The sequence below is a fragment of the Chiloscyllium plagiosum genome, unplaced genomic scaffold, assembly GCF_037043375.1.
Source record: "Chiloscyllium plagiosum isolate Xiang-an unplaced genomic scaffold, Cpla_swu_hap1 HiC_scaffold_42, whole genome shotgun sequence".
Classification (NCBI taxonomy): domain Eukaryota; kingdom Metazoa; phylum Chordata; class Chondrichthyes; order Orectolobiformes; family Hemiscylliidae; genus Chiloscyllium; species Chiloscyllium plagiosum.
Genome location: NW_028270180.1, coordinates 62,274,770 through 62,288,205, shown reverse-complemented (window position 1 = coordinate 62,288,205; position 13,436 = coordinate 62,274,770). Strand labels below are relative to the sequence as shown.

Below are 13,436 nucleotides of genomic sequence, written 5' to 3'. Positions count from 1 at the left end.
ACTTTTAAAGCCTTTTCCATACTCTGGACAATTAAATGGTTTCTTCTCCGTGCGAACCAACTGGTGAGTCAGCAAGTTAGAAAACTGAGCAAATCCCTTTTCACACTCAGAACAGTTGAATGGCTTTTCCCCGGTGTGGTTGCACTGATGAATTTTCAGTACAGACAAGTAACTGAATCGTCAGCACATTACCGCAGTTCCTCTCCAGCGCCCCTCCAATTATGTCTCGATAGTTCAGATAGTGAATGCTTTCACTCCACTGTGAATGTTACATTCTGCTTTCATTTTCAAAGTCCGGTGAGGATCAGGCTACATGGAACAAAGCAGCTCCATCAAATTCTGATGTGATGCATCGTTTCAGTTTCCCAACAGCAAATCCTCATCTTTGATACCCCTCAAATAAAACCAGATATATCTCAGTAAGAGAGAACGACTCAAAACTCCAAAGCGTATGATTTTCATTCTTCGTCGGGTTTAGGTATTCCAGAACAGGTCAGCATTTACTGTTCATTCCTGATTTGACTGGACAAGGTGGTGATGAGTTGCTTTCTTGAACCATCGTTTCCGTGTGCTGTTGGTAGACCCAAAATAAAGGGGAGTGAAATCCACAGTTTTGACCCAGTGATTCTGGAGGAACGCCAATATATGTCCAGAGCAGGATGGTCTGTGGGTTGTAGGTCTTTCCTCCCTATCTACTACACTTTTCCTATTAGATGGAAGTAGTTGTGATTTTGTAATGTACTTTTTAAGGAGCCTTGGTGAACATTTGCAGTGCATCTTGTGGATGGTGCAGACTGCATGTCTGAGTGTTTGGTTGTGATGGGAATGGATGTTTGTCGATGTTTTATTAGTTGTGTGTTGCGGCTCAATTCAGTTGCTCTGTTCTGGACGGTGTTGAGCTTTTCAGTTTTGTTGCAACTGCACTAAGGCATCCTCAACAAGGTTGTGATTTAAATGTCTCTTGCAACTCAGATGCTGACTAATCTGCTGTGCTTCTCCTGTGCATTGTTTTTTTAACACTGCAATCATCCAGGCGAACAGGAACTATCCCATCATGTCTCATTCTGTATTGTAAAGGAGTAAACAGTTGGTCGGGAAAGAACAAAAGAAAGAGAAGAACATTTGGTCAATGAGGTGAATAACGCTCTCGCTCGGAGAGTGAACAGCTGTTAGTGGAGACTGCCGGTGACAAATCATAGGTGGCGTGTCATCGCAGGCTATGTGTCAGACAGGCTTTCGGGAGTCACGAAAATCTCTGACTATGACCTGCTCTTGTGGCCACAATGCTTTTGGCTGCTAAAGTTAGCTTCTCAAAGACATTGTGACTTTCACTGAACCAAAGAAGGACTTTGGACACATCTTTCAAATGTCCGTCATGGAGCAACGTTCCATTCTCATCCCATGTTTTTCAGAACATGGTCTGGAATCTTAAGCGCTGTGGTACTCCAAGTCATCAACGAAGTATTTTCCTAAATCCATCACCTCCAGCGAAATACTATTACCAAACATATATTCCCCTCCCCGCCCTTGTCCACCTTCGCCAGGAACCATTCACTCCGCGGGACCGTGGTGCACTACAGAGGTTAAACAAAGTTCTATGATGTTGGGGAATGGGTCTGGGTGGGTTGCGCTTCGGTGGTCGGTGAGGACTTGTTGGGCCGAAGGGCCTGTTTCGACACTGTAAGTAATCTGATCTAATTCCTCATATTCTGTCTGCCTCCCTTTTTAAACAGTGATGTCATATTTGTGTTTTCCAATCAGCTGGGACTACCCCAGAGAACAAAGAATTTTGGAAAAATACCACCAGCACACTTCTTTTTAACACGCCATCGTGTTAATTAGCTCCAACAATCCAACACTCGCTCTTTTGTTATAATGACTGTTCCCAGGTCGTCACCAACCGTCATCACTTTGTCAATTACTGGCATGTTATTGATATCCTCCACCGTGAAGACCGACGCAAATGCCTGTTCAATGTCATGGCTATTTCTGCATATCTCATAAGTAAATGCCCCTTATTATCCACGAAAGTGTCAACGTTTACTTTTGCCACTCTTTTTCATTTTATATTTTAATAGAAACTTCTGCTATCGATCTTTATATTCTGTGCTAATTTTAATGCCATGCTCTTTCTCACATTTTCTCTGCATTAAATTCCATTTGCCAACCTTCAGACCAGCTCTGCATCTTACCTGTGTCCCTATGTAACCTACAATATCTTTCAGCACTATGCACAACTGTAACGAACTTAGTGTCGTCCGCAAATTTACGAACCCATCCTTCTGCCCCCCCATCCAGGTTGTTAATAAAAATGAGAAAAAGCAGTGAGCCCAAAACAGATCGTTGCATTACACCAAAAGCAACTGAATTCCAGGATGACGTTTTCCCATCAAATAACACCCTCTGTCTTCTTTAAGCTGGCTAATTTCTAGTCCAAAGCACGAAATCCTCCTCAAGCCCATACCTCAGTATTTTGTGCAGTCATCTACCATGGCAAAATTTATCAAACGGCTAACTGAAATCCAAACGTGCATTACATGAACGACATTATCCACATCTATCTGTTTAGTCACCTGGCGAGTTTTAACAAGTTTGTAGATCTATGGTGTATACCTATCCCTTTAAAAAGCTCAAGTAAACATAATTGAATTTTGGTAACTATCACCAAAGTGCTCACCTACCGCCAAATCTATCACCTTGCCTTGTTCATTACCCGGTACCAAATCTAATTTGGCCTCTTCCCTTGTTGGCCTGTTCCATTACACAGTAGTTAAGGAATCTATGGCAGACACACAATACTCTCCTCATCAAGGCTACCCTGACTGAGCTGCTTCGACCGATCGACATGTTGATTAAAATCCGCATGATAATTGCCATACCATTTTTTCAGGTGTTATTTATGTCTTTGTTTCCTGCCCTCCCTAATGTGATCTTAAAATTTGGAGCCGGTAGACTCCGACAATCAATGACATTTTATTCTTCGAACTTCTAATTTCCTCCAAATGGATTTAAACTCATTCTCCACAGAGCGTTTATCATCTGTCAGCATCGGTCTGAGGTTGTCCTTGAATGTTTGAGTTACACCACCTTCCTTATCACCATTTCTGTCCTTCCGAATTGTCTCATGCCCGTGAATATTTACCTACCAGTCTTGACTATGCTGTCTCTGCAATGTCTACTAAATTGTATTCGTTCGTGATAATTTATGCCGTTATATCCCCAACCTTCTTCCGAAAAGTACGAGCATTCAGGTATAGTGCCTTTATGGTCGCTTTCTTACCCATTTATTAACAACATCTCTAATAATATCTTCTACGCTATCCTTTCTTCTTGCTTCTTGCTTCTCCTCACTTGTCCATTTCTTAACTCCCTGCTTAGTACACAAGTGCTCAAATACACCTTCTAGGTGAAGCCACACTTTGCCTCCACTTTGCACAATCCAGTCGAATAGATTCACTGCTCATATTGTGGTCGCCACTACCTTGGGAAATGAAGTCTGGATTGAATGACCGTTTTGCAGAATACAAAGTTCCAGAGCCAAATATGTCCCTGAGCTTCCAGTTGACTGCTCCTTTAGCACAGAACCATGCTTCCTAGCCAACGTCTCTATCTCAGGCTGACTGCAGTGTTCCACCACAGCTCAGCGCATGCTGAAAAAGTAACAGACCATTTTCTGCTTGAGAACCCGGCGACCATCCATACCAATTTCAATCATTTTAGAGGCCTGAAGTTTCCCATGTCCTGGCCCCCGACACACCCACCAGGCCCAGTTATAGCACAACAGCCATTACACAATATTTATGGTTAGTCATAAACAGTCTCCGTGTACAGTTGTCAATGCTCCAAACAAATCACTATCAATTCCTATGTACAGCTGTTAGTCTCTCTCTTTCGGCTCTATCCCGACATCTCGTTCCCTCCTAATTACTGCGCCCCCACATATCTTCTGCATATAGACCAAACTTTTCCTGGAAACCATCAATGCTAAGGACGGTGTCACTGGACTGAAAATGTTAACTCCGATTTCTCTTTCCAGCATCTTTTGGTCTTGCCCCTGAGGAAGCTTGATACTGTGCTTGTGTAATGACCCCCTGCACATAAGACACAACTGTGTTAATCCTGAAAAGTTCTCTTGTTGATCAATCCCATTACAATGTGAGGCATTGGCATCGATTTCGTAGGTCAATAAATATAGAAATCATGTGCTTGGATTTGTGCCGCAGTTCTGTTCTGGATATGGTAAACAACAGAGAGCAAAATCTCGGTCATGTCAGATGGGAACAGATAGGAATCTCCACAAGCGGTGGAATTAAGTGAATGTTTTTCAGTTAGAGAAAATTCACACCATTTCTCACTGTAATAGACTGTGGCTATCAAAGCAAAATATTTTATGACCACAAAGGCTTAATACAGCATTTTCGAGTTAAAATATCTGAATGATTTCCTTCCAGTGTGACAGTACAGTTGTGTAAGCAAATGGGATAACTGAGTGAATCACTTTACTTGTTCAGTAAGCGAACATTCCTCTTGTGCTGAGGTATAGGGACAGAATGCAGGGCGTGGGATGGAAAAGTTCTGAAGAAGTTTGACAGAGGGACTGATGAAGTGTTCGTGGTTCTGAGCGGCTTGAAGTGGGCATATTCCCAATTCAAGACGGACTTCTATCTTATGTTCCTCTCTGTCTCAATGGAGGAAATATTATACTTTACTCTTTGGGTTTGTAGTGGACTAGACAAACGCAGTTCCACTTTTCAGCAAGATTGGGAGAGATAAACCAGAGAATCACACAGCAGTGAGTCTCACATCAATTAAAGGGAACCTTTTGGAGCAAACCCTGAAGGAGACACTTAACTGCCACTTGTCCAGTCAAGGTTTCATCAGGAAGAGTCATCACGGCTTTGTTACAGAATGTCATGCCTAACAGATTGGATTAAATATATTTTATTGGCAAGTGATCGGGTTTTTTTAACGAGGGCTGTAAAGTTGATGTTGTTTGTGTGGATTTCAACATCGCCTTTAACACGACACCACACTGGAGACTGGTAAGAGGATAAAAGTGAAAAGGGATTTAAGGTCCCCTGGCAAGTTGGATCCAAACTTAATTTGGTGGTGGTAGGAGTCACAGGATGGTGATAGAAGGCTGTTTGTGTGACTGGAACTGGCATTCAATGGTGTAACACAAGGATGAATGCTGGGTCCCATGTCGTTTGTGGGTGTGTGTAAAGAATATAGAACAAAGTCGAGGGAAATGAGAAGCAGAGTTGTCGATGATGCGAATATTAGCAAAATGGTTAATAGTGAGGAAGAAGGTCTTAGGATAGAGGAGCTCAGAGATGAATTTGTCAAATGTCAAATTCAGATAGGGGATGTTGAATTTAACCATGAAAAACATGAGGTGATGCACATTGGGAGTAACACGTCAACTGATTACTCAATGAATGGCAGGACACGAGGAAACCCAGAGGAACAGAGAGACTTTGCATGTTGGGCCACATGTCCATGAAGGCAGCAGAACATCGTGACAATCACAACTTTATCAGTCAAGGCAAAATTTATAAAAGCAGATAAAATGGTGTCACAATTAGACAAGATTGTGAAGAAAGTACTTGGCACACTTTTTGTCATAAATCAGAAATTCGATTATCCAAGTTGGAATGTCATGTTGTGGCGATAAAGAGCATTGGTGAGATCACATTTAGAATACTGCTTGCAGTGATGGTCAACTTCTACAGGAAGGATTTTGTGAAAATTGAAACTGTGCACAAATGAGTTACAAGAATGTTGTGGGGACCTGAGGGCTTTAGTTAAGCGTGGAGATGGGGTAGGCAGGGGCTTTTTCGCTGGAATGTTCCAGGCAGCACGTAACGTTCTCACGGTTTAAAAAATCATGAGGGGCATGGATAGGCAACTGGACTAAATCGTTTGCGCAGGATGGTGAAGTTCAAAACTGGAGGGCACAGGTTTAAGGTGACAGGCACTGAGACACACTAAATAAGGTATAGAGAGTGAGAGAATGATGGCTGATTTCCAACAGGCATTGCTTCAGCTCAGTGTTCGGTTTTAAAAATAAGCATTTTTTTCGTGAAAGTAGTTTGGTAGTTAAGTCGTGAATGGAACATTAGGGATACTAAAATTGAGTGATGAACCAATGAATAAGTGAGTGGGTACAAAATTGTCCAATGCATAATGAAATGGAGAATGCCATATTTATAAGGAACAATCAATAAAGATCTTTTAAATAAAATGCGATGTTGCAGGACTCTGAAATGCACACCGAACTGGCTGTGCTGGGTTTATGAGTCACATTGACTTTTCTGCAGGAGCATCAACTGATTCGGAAGGCAAAATGATATTTTTCATCTGTTCAGCAGAGGCGAAGCAAATATATATTCCTCCGTTCCTATCAGCACTTGACAAGGTGAGCATGCATTGCCTGATCGAAACATTCCAGTTCATGAAACTCTTTTTTTTTGAGAAACAGACCGTAGCAGTTATTGAACTGCAGCTTTCTCTTTTCCTTTACCAATTTTAATATCCAAACATTCAGTTGAACTGACAGGATGCTGAATTCTACAACAATTATTTTTTTTCTCTCAGATATTCAGCCTCTGCAGTTTTCTTTTCTTTAGCGATCTGAATGACTTGATATTTATGGGGAAATGAATGTTGCAGTTTGTCTCGCATGCGACAGAAGAATCACCTGAGTGGTGACAGGTGCATCTTAATTTTCCTATGCAGTTGAGCTGAGGCGGTGTCGAGTTAAAAGTGTGGATCTGGAAAAGTAAACCTGGTAAGGCAGCATCCATGGAGTAGGAAAGTCGATGTTTTGAGCATAAGTTCTTCGTCAGGAATGTTGGAAACATTGACACTCCTGGTCCTCCGATGTTGCCTAACCGCTGTGCTATCTTGCGGCATCCTTCCTGACTGTAATCTCTCGCATCTGCAATCCTCGCCTTCTCCTCAGGCGGGGTCCTGTTAGATACTGTTCCTAAGATGTAACAACATGTTCATAATGATAGTTTGGATATGCAGTTAGAAGCTCATCACTGATGAAATTCATTCTCCCCCTCTCAATCTGCCAAGCACATGCAGGTCCTGCGCCTCCTTCATTGACATTCCCTGAACACCTGTCGCCTGAAAGAAGAAGGCCTCATCTGCGCGCCCTTCAACCAATCGGCAGGCGGAACGTTGCGGCCGCCCTCCAGTCCCCGCCCACCGGTGCTGACGTACCGCCGGCCCCGCCCCTTTCCGAACGACCCCCCGCGACCCGCGGCGCCGCCGCTCAGTCCGCGCCTGGACGCCGGAGGGTGCCCAGGTATCAGAAACAGGATTCCTGAAGAAGGGCTCATGCCCGAAACGTCGATTCTCCTGTTCCCTAGATGCTGCCTGACCTGCTGCGCTTTTCCAGCAACACATTTCCATCTGTGTTTTCTATCACCACACTGTCGGCTCTGAGTTCTCGCATCTGCAGTTCTCACTGTCTCCACGGGGCAGTATTGTGTAAAAGTCACATTAGTGGAAAAGTGCAGTTTCTGTGGCTTTCTAAGTTGTTAATTTCAGTTGCTCAATCGGCTCTCGCTGGAGTACTGTGTGTCTTTCTGCAATTATCATTACAGCAGGGATGTGATAGCATTGGAAACGTTGCAGAACAGATTTACCAGGATATCGTCTGTTCGAAGATTTTCACTTATGAAGACAGTTTGGACGGACTGGGCTCTCACAAAGATGTTCTCTTTTTTAAAAAGAAACGGAGCTGTACTTTTTCTCAAGGATAATGTCTCTTGATATCTTTTTATCAAAGGCATTTTAAAACAGTTCGGGCTCCGAATCGGATGAAGTGTTACAGAGATGAAAGTGTTCACTGTGAGGCCTTTCGTTTCTCCGTAAACAGCTGAGGCTTAAGGCCAAAGATTTAATGTTTTAGAAATGAACTGTATAATGGAAAAGGAGTGGTCATTCTGGAAAGCTGAATTCCGGTTTTGAGATCCTGCAGCAATGGTGCACTAACTAATAACCTCTCTCCTTCTGCCCTTCTAATTTTTAACTGTAAGCTTCTGTTTCATTTTTACTGTTTTTAAGGTACTTTTTTTTAAGGATTGCTGTGTATTTTCAGAACAGCATAAGTAAGTCTACTTTGGATAGACTAAGTTCTGTGGGTATTCTATATTCTGTCTTTTGTTTTTCAATCCGTCATTTTGTGAATAATTTTTGAAACTAGCTTACTCGGGTAATTTTCACTGTACGCTTAACGAAAAAATATAGCGTTACGGTCTGGGTTGTCTGCTTAATAACGTTTTGAATGGATTAGCCTCGTCCATAATAAATTGGGAATTAGTTGATGGATTAAAAGAGCAACTGATAGGTGCTTGCGTCTTTATTTCGGGTGTTGATTTGGATTGGGGTAGGCAATGCTTGGGAAAGCAATGTCTCATTTAGGTTCAAAGAGTTGTCTTGCTATGGACGATGTAAAGTTGGTAGTTTTACAAAAAGTAATTCAGGCCGGGTTTCTGGAATTAGCAGACATACTGGGGTTGTATTTGCCTCTTTCTGTGAGGAAAGGAGAGATCATTCCCGCAGTAGCTCACCATTTAACTAAGCTGTAAAATCCATGAAATTTTTGGAGCAGGTGAAAATTTATTTGAACATGAAGCAGCTTGAGTTAGACTCGAGAGATAAGGAAAGGACACCAGATTTGAACAGTTTGAGATACGATTTGAAGCAGAAAGAGGGAAGAAGAGAGAGCAGCAGAGCAGAGAGAAAGGGAGACACAGTTTGAACTTCAGAAATTGGCAATTATTAAAGGAATTCACCTTAAAAGGCTGGAGAGAAAGGCTGAAGATAAGCTTACTCTGGAAGAGCATATTGTTAAAACGACAAGGTTAGCAGCTGAAATGGCTGATTGTTATGACATGGTCCATAAAACAGGGATGGGTTTCCAGAATCATTTTAAGTCTGAAGGATAGAAATTGGGGCAAAGAGAAATCCATACGTGGAAAGGGAAAGTTAAATCTCTGTGAAATTCATTAGGATAACTTATCACAGAGGAAATAGGAAACTCTTGAAGGGAACAAGATCTGAGGTTTTCATTGCAATAAAGTAGGCCACATGAAATAAGTGTTGGAGAACTAGGGAAAGCACTGGAAATTCAGATGCAGGGAAACGAAACAAGCCTGGATGTTTTGTTGGCGTGGCAATAGAAAGCACAGTGGAGGGTGGAAAGCTGCATCAGAGTGCACAAGCCGATCAGAGGTTGTTAAGGGGGAAGTGCCACATCTGCTTTAATAATAAACCTGCAAAGGTAAAGTTTATTTACCTTGTCCAGGAGTAGCAGATAGAGAGGGAACAATATTGAGAGACACAGGATCGTGCCTGTCTGTGATTCAGAAGGAGGGAGAAACATATACTCCTGACGAACTATGCATACGGGAATTCATGGTGGGACGAAAAGTTGCTCAGTTATGTACAGTGAGGCGAGAGTGGGCAGAAAGAGTGGGGAATTTCTGCTGGGAGGTCTGGACAAACTCTCAGCTCCAAGAATACAATTTGTGCTTGCAAATGATACAGCTCAATCACCGGTAAGCGTGCTGCCTACTCCAGTTGAAAAGCCAGTCGAGATGCAGGCAAGTGCAGCAATGCGGGACGTTTATCAAGGAATTTTCCCAGATTGTGTCTTAACGCGATCACAAAGTCACAAGCTGAAGCAGGACAAATCAAAAGGCACGGATATGGAAGCTGAAATATGATTACATTTTTTTTTGTCTGGTAGGTGGGACACAGCAGGGGACAAACGTTAAAAATGCAAGTATATTCAGCTCTACTATGCTACTGAGTTACAGCAGAGAGATGAATAATTAAAGCAGTTGTATCAGAAGACATGTACTTGGAAGGAGAGTGAATGCATCCCCGTGTGATATTATTTAGCAAATGATATGTTAAGGAGGAAGTGGAGAGCAACACATACTCAAGCAAGTGAGAAATGGGCAGAATTTATTTTTCCAGTAGGGTACAGAAAAGTGGGGCTGCGAGTGCCGCATGTGCCACAAATTGGAGGGTACGTAGGCGTGATGAAAACGGAGGCTAAAATACAAAGACATTTTTACGGCCTGGATTGTAGGGGAATGCATTTGAATTTTGCCAGACGTGTCATACATTTCAACTAATAGGAAAACCATGGGAAATAATAAAGCCTGCACTTTTAATATCTATCCCAGCGTTCGACGAATCTTTCTTAAGTGTCTTCATTCATTGTGAAGTTTTCCTACATCCAATAAAAGATGGGAATAAGCATTAATTAACAGAAAAAGGATGTATTGAGGAGATTTCCAAATGTTGTTCAATCATGCAATATGACAGCTAAAAGGAGAGTGGACGAATAACGGTTTTTTAAAAAAAACTAGATTAAGACTACCATCAGAGATACAATTAGCTCAAGGGTCAAACTTCACGTCCAAACTTTTCATAGAGTGTTTAGATAGCTTGGAAATAAAACGATTCAAATCTACTGTGTACAATCCGGAATCACAGGGTGCATTGGAAAGGTGACGTCAATTATTAAAGACTACATTGAAATTTTATGGTTTGGAGTAGCCAGATTATTTCCATAAGGGAGTTGCGTCAGTGCTGTTTGCGATCTGAGATGTACCAAAAGAATCCACCAAACTAAGTCCATCTGAAACCAGTTTTGGGCATAAAGTAAGAGGACCATTAAAATTTATTCAGGAAAAATTAATAAGTCCGATTACAGAGACCAGGCATTTGGATGATGTGTCAAATTTTAGAGTTGAACTAAATAATGTTGGGAAGTTGTCGAGACAGTATTTAAAAGTATCGCAGCAAATGGTGAAGCAGGAAGTGTATGAGAAATCAAAGAATCACAATTTTGCCGCTGGGACTAATGCAATTATTTAAAATTCATTAATCTGTGAAACTTTAAAGCAAGGTTTAAAAGACCTTATCAAATTGAGAGGAAATTGAGTGAGGTTAGCTACTTGATAGGGACTCCAGTCATGAAGGAATCTCACAGAATGTGATGGGAATATGCTCTAACTGTATTTTGGCAGAGAACGAACGCAAGAGGAGAATGTGTTATTGACTACGACACACTGGGAAGAACCAATGTCAGGGAATTCTGCATTGGACGTTCCTGAAATAAAATTGGACAATGCAAAAGTTGTCCAAAAAGTTATTCAGTTATCTTCCAGAAGAAAATCGAAAGAGTTATTACTCTTGCATGGGGAGATCTGCTGAAATATACTGGGAATTAATAATCTAATTGTAGATGATGTAAATATAGGAGATGCTGTTCTGACTCTGTAACATCCTTGCAGGCATAACCCTTTAAAGTTGTACAAGTTCATAAGGAGATATCACGTATGCACCAATATGGCATAACCGAAGTGAGTTTCAATGAATAGAGTTCACCCATCATCATGGTGCCAAAGCCAGAAAAGACCCAACAGTTATGTGTGGACTACCACAAAATCAATGCTGTTAGAAAGACTGATGCGTATACATATCTGCAGTTGGAGGACTGTGTGGAAAAGATTGGAGGAGCATTTCTTGCATTTCTTAGTTGGACTTCCTCAAAGATTACTGGTAGGGAACTTTGACAGAAAGATCAAAGGCAAATTTGTAACGCCAACTGGCCTGCAGATATTTAAAGTAATGCCGTTTGTACGAAAAACACTTCAGCCACATTTCAGAGGTTAACTGACAGGGTAATTGCCGAATACGCAACAGATTGGTGTATATTGTGCCTGGTGACTTTCAAACTCTCGTGGATTGAATATTTACAGAATTTATCGGGCTTTTTTGATCGAATTCGGAAGTCAAACTGGTTTGTAAACCTAGCTGAAAGTGAATCTGCCAAAGCCAAAGTCACCTTCCTGGGAAACGTCGTTGAACACGGACAAATAGCCCCATGGGATGCGAAATCGAAAGTTACAGGGGACTTTTACACATTGTTGACGAAAAGAGTAGTACTACGGTTCCCCGCATTGAGTGTCCTTTACTGAAAGTTTGTGCTGAATGTTTGCAGTGGGACTATTCCATTCACCGAACGGTTAAAAACAGGCAAGAAATTTAAGTGAACACAAGACTTTCAAAATGTTGTTTTTCTCAGAGCAGAGCTGATTGTGAGGAGACATGATTGATGTGTACGAAATAATAAGGAGCAAGGAATTAGAGATTGAAGGAAACATTTGCTCTTGATCGATCACCAGGGTTGGTAGATTTCAGAAAAGATGCAGAAAGCTTTGAATAGACTGTTAGGAAAACTTTATCAGTCAGCGGGTAGGAGACTCGAGAACTCACACTCTATAAAGATCAGTTGGACAGTTAACCCTTCATTCTTCTCTGATTCCACTGGCCAAAGAGTTTCGAAAAATGCTCAAAGCAGAGCATCACCGCGAGCAACAGTTATTCGATCGGTGGCTTTATGAAATGGAAAGGTGCCCAAAAGTCACCCGCGCGACTATTCGGCTTCCCTCCTGTGATGACGCTGGGACATTGACTCTCATGTTCTCGGGGGCATTTAATGAAGGCATTCTCGTTCCTGCAGATGAGGAGCTCACACCTTATTTCGGCTTTTGAAAAATCAATTTTTAAGCGGGATTAAAATCTGCGCTACTGGCGAGCCAGGTAGGATTCGAACCTACAGTCTCCTGATTCGTAGTCAGGCGCGTTATCCATTGCGCCAATGGCCCAATGCACAGCCTTAGCAGCCGTGATGTTAATACGGAACGGTTAATAGCAGTCACGTTCTCCAGTTGAACAAGCAATAAAGATAATCACTGTCACTGCTTCAGTCTAATCTTCATCACCTTTCAAAGCAACGAATTTTCCAAAAAAAAATACATATGTCCTCATGAAGCTTCCATTCACACTCTGTCTGCTTAGTCATTTAATGGAATGTGATGTGATGAATTTCGAATCCACTTCTTCAGCATAACTCACGTGAATGTGAGCCGAATCACCACATTGTATATACCAGTTAATTTTCAGAGGTTTCGAGTACAGTAGCGACTTTTGCGAATATGCAGGAAAGTGAATACTGTGAACCGAGCAAAAAAATCCCTTCATGGAAATTAATCCAGTGCAAAGTCAAACATATGAGGATGGCAGATGACGTAAACATTCCTCTGCATCACTCTGCACAGATGCTTCTCCAAGAATTGACTCTTTGCAGAATTCTTCTTTGTAATTTTGACTGTCCCGGTTGTAGATATTCTTTCAATCCACAACAAGTATCCTGCTGAAAACTACTGACTTAAGAATAAAATAGTTGAGTATCTATTCGACCAGCTGATGTCCCAAAGTTCCGTGTTCCATGTGAATACAAGTTCTTGCAGGTGAAATTGGAGCTCCGAGCCTGATGTCCCACTGCTTCTTGATGCGTGGGAATTGAAGCCGGTCTCCTTAAGGCGGGAGCTTTTAGC

The 13,436-nt window shown here is 41.8% G+C and overlaps 1 non-coding gene across 1 annotated transcript; it reads right to left on the bottom strand.

Annotated features, from left to right (window-relative positions):
• Positions 1-12,631: 12,631 nt before the first annotated feature.
• trnar-acg (transfer RNA arginine (anticodon ACG)) lies at positions 12,632-12,704 on the bottom strand. The gene has a single exon. It is a non-coding gene; the product is annotated as a tRNA-Arg (tRNA).
• Between the last annotated feature and the right edge of the window lie 732 nt (positions 12,705-13,436).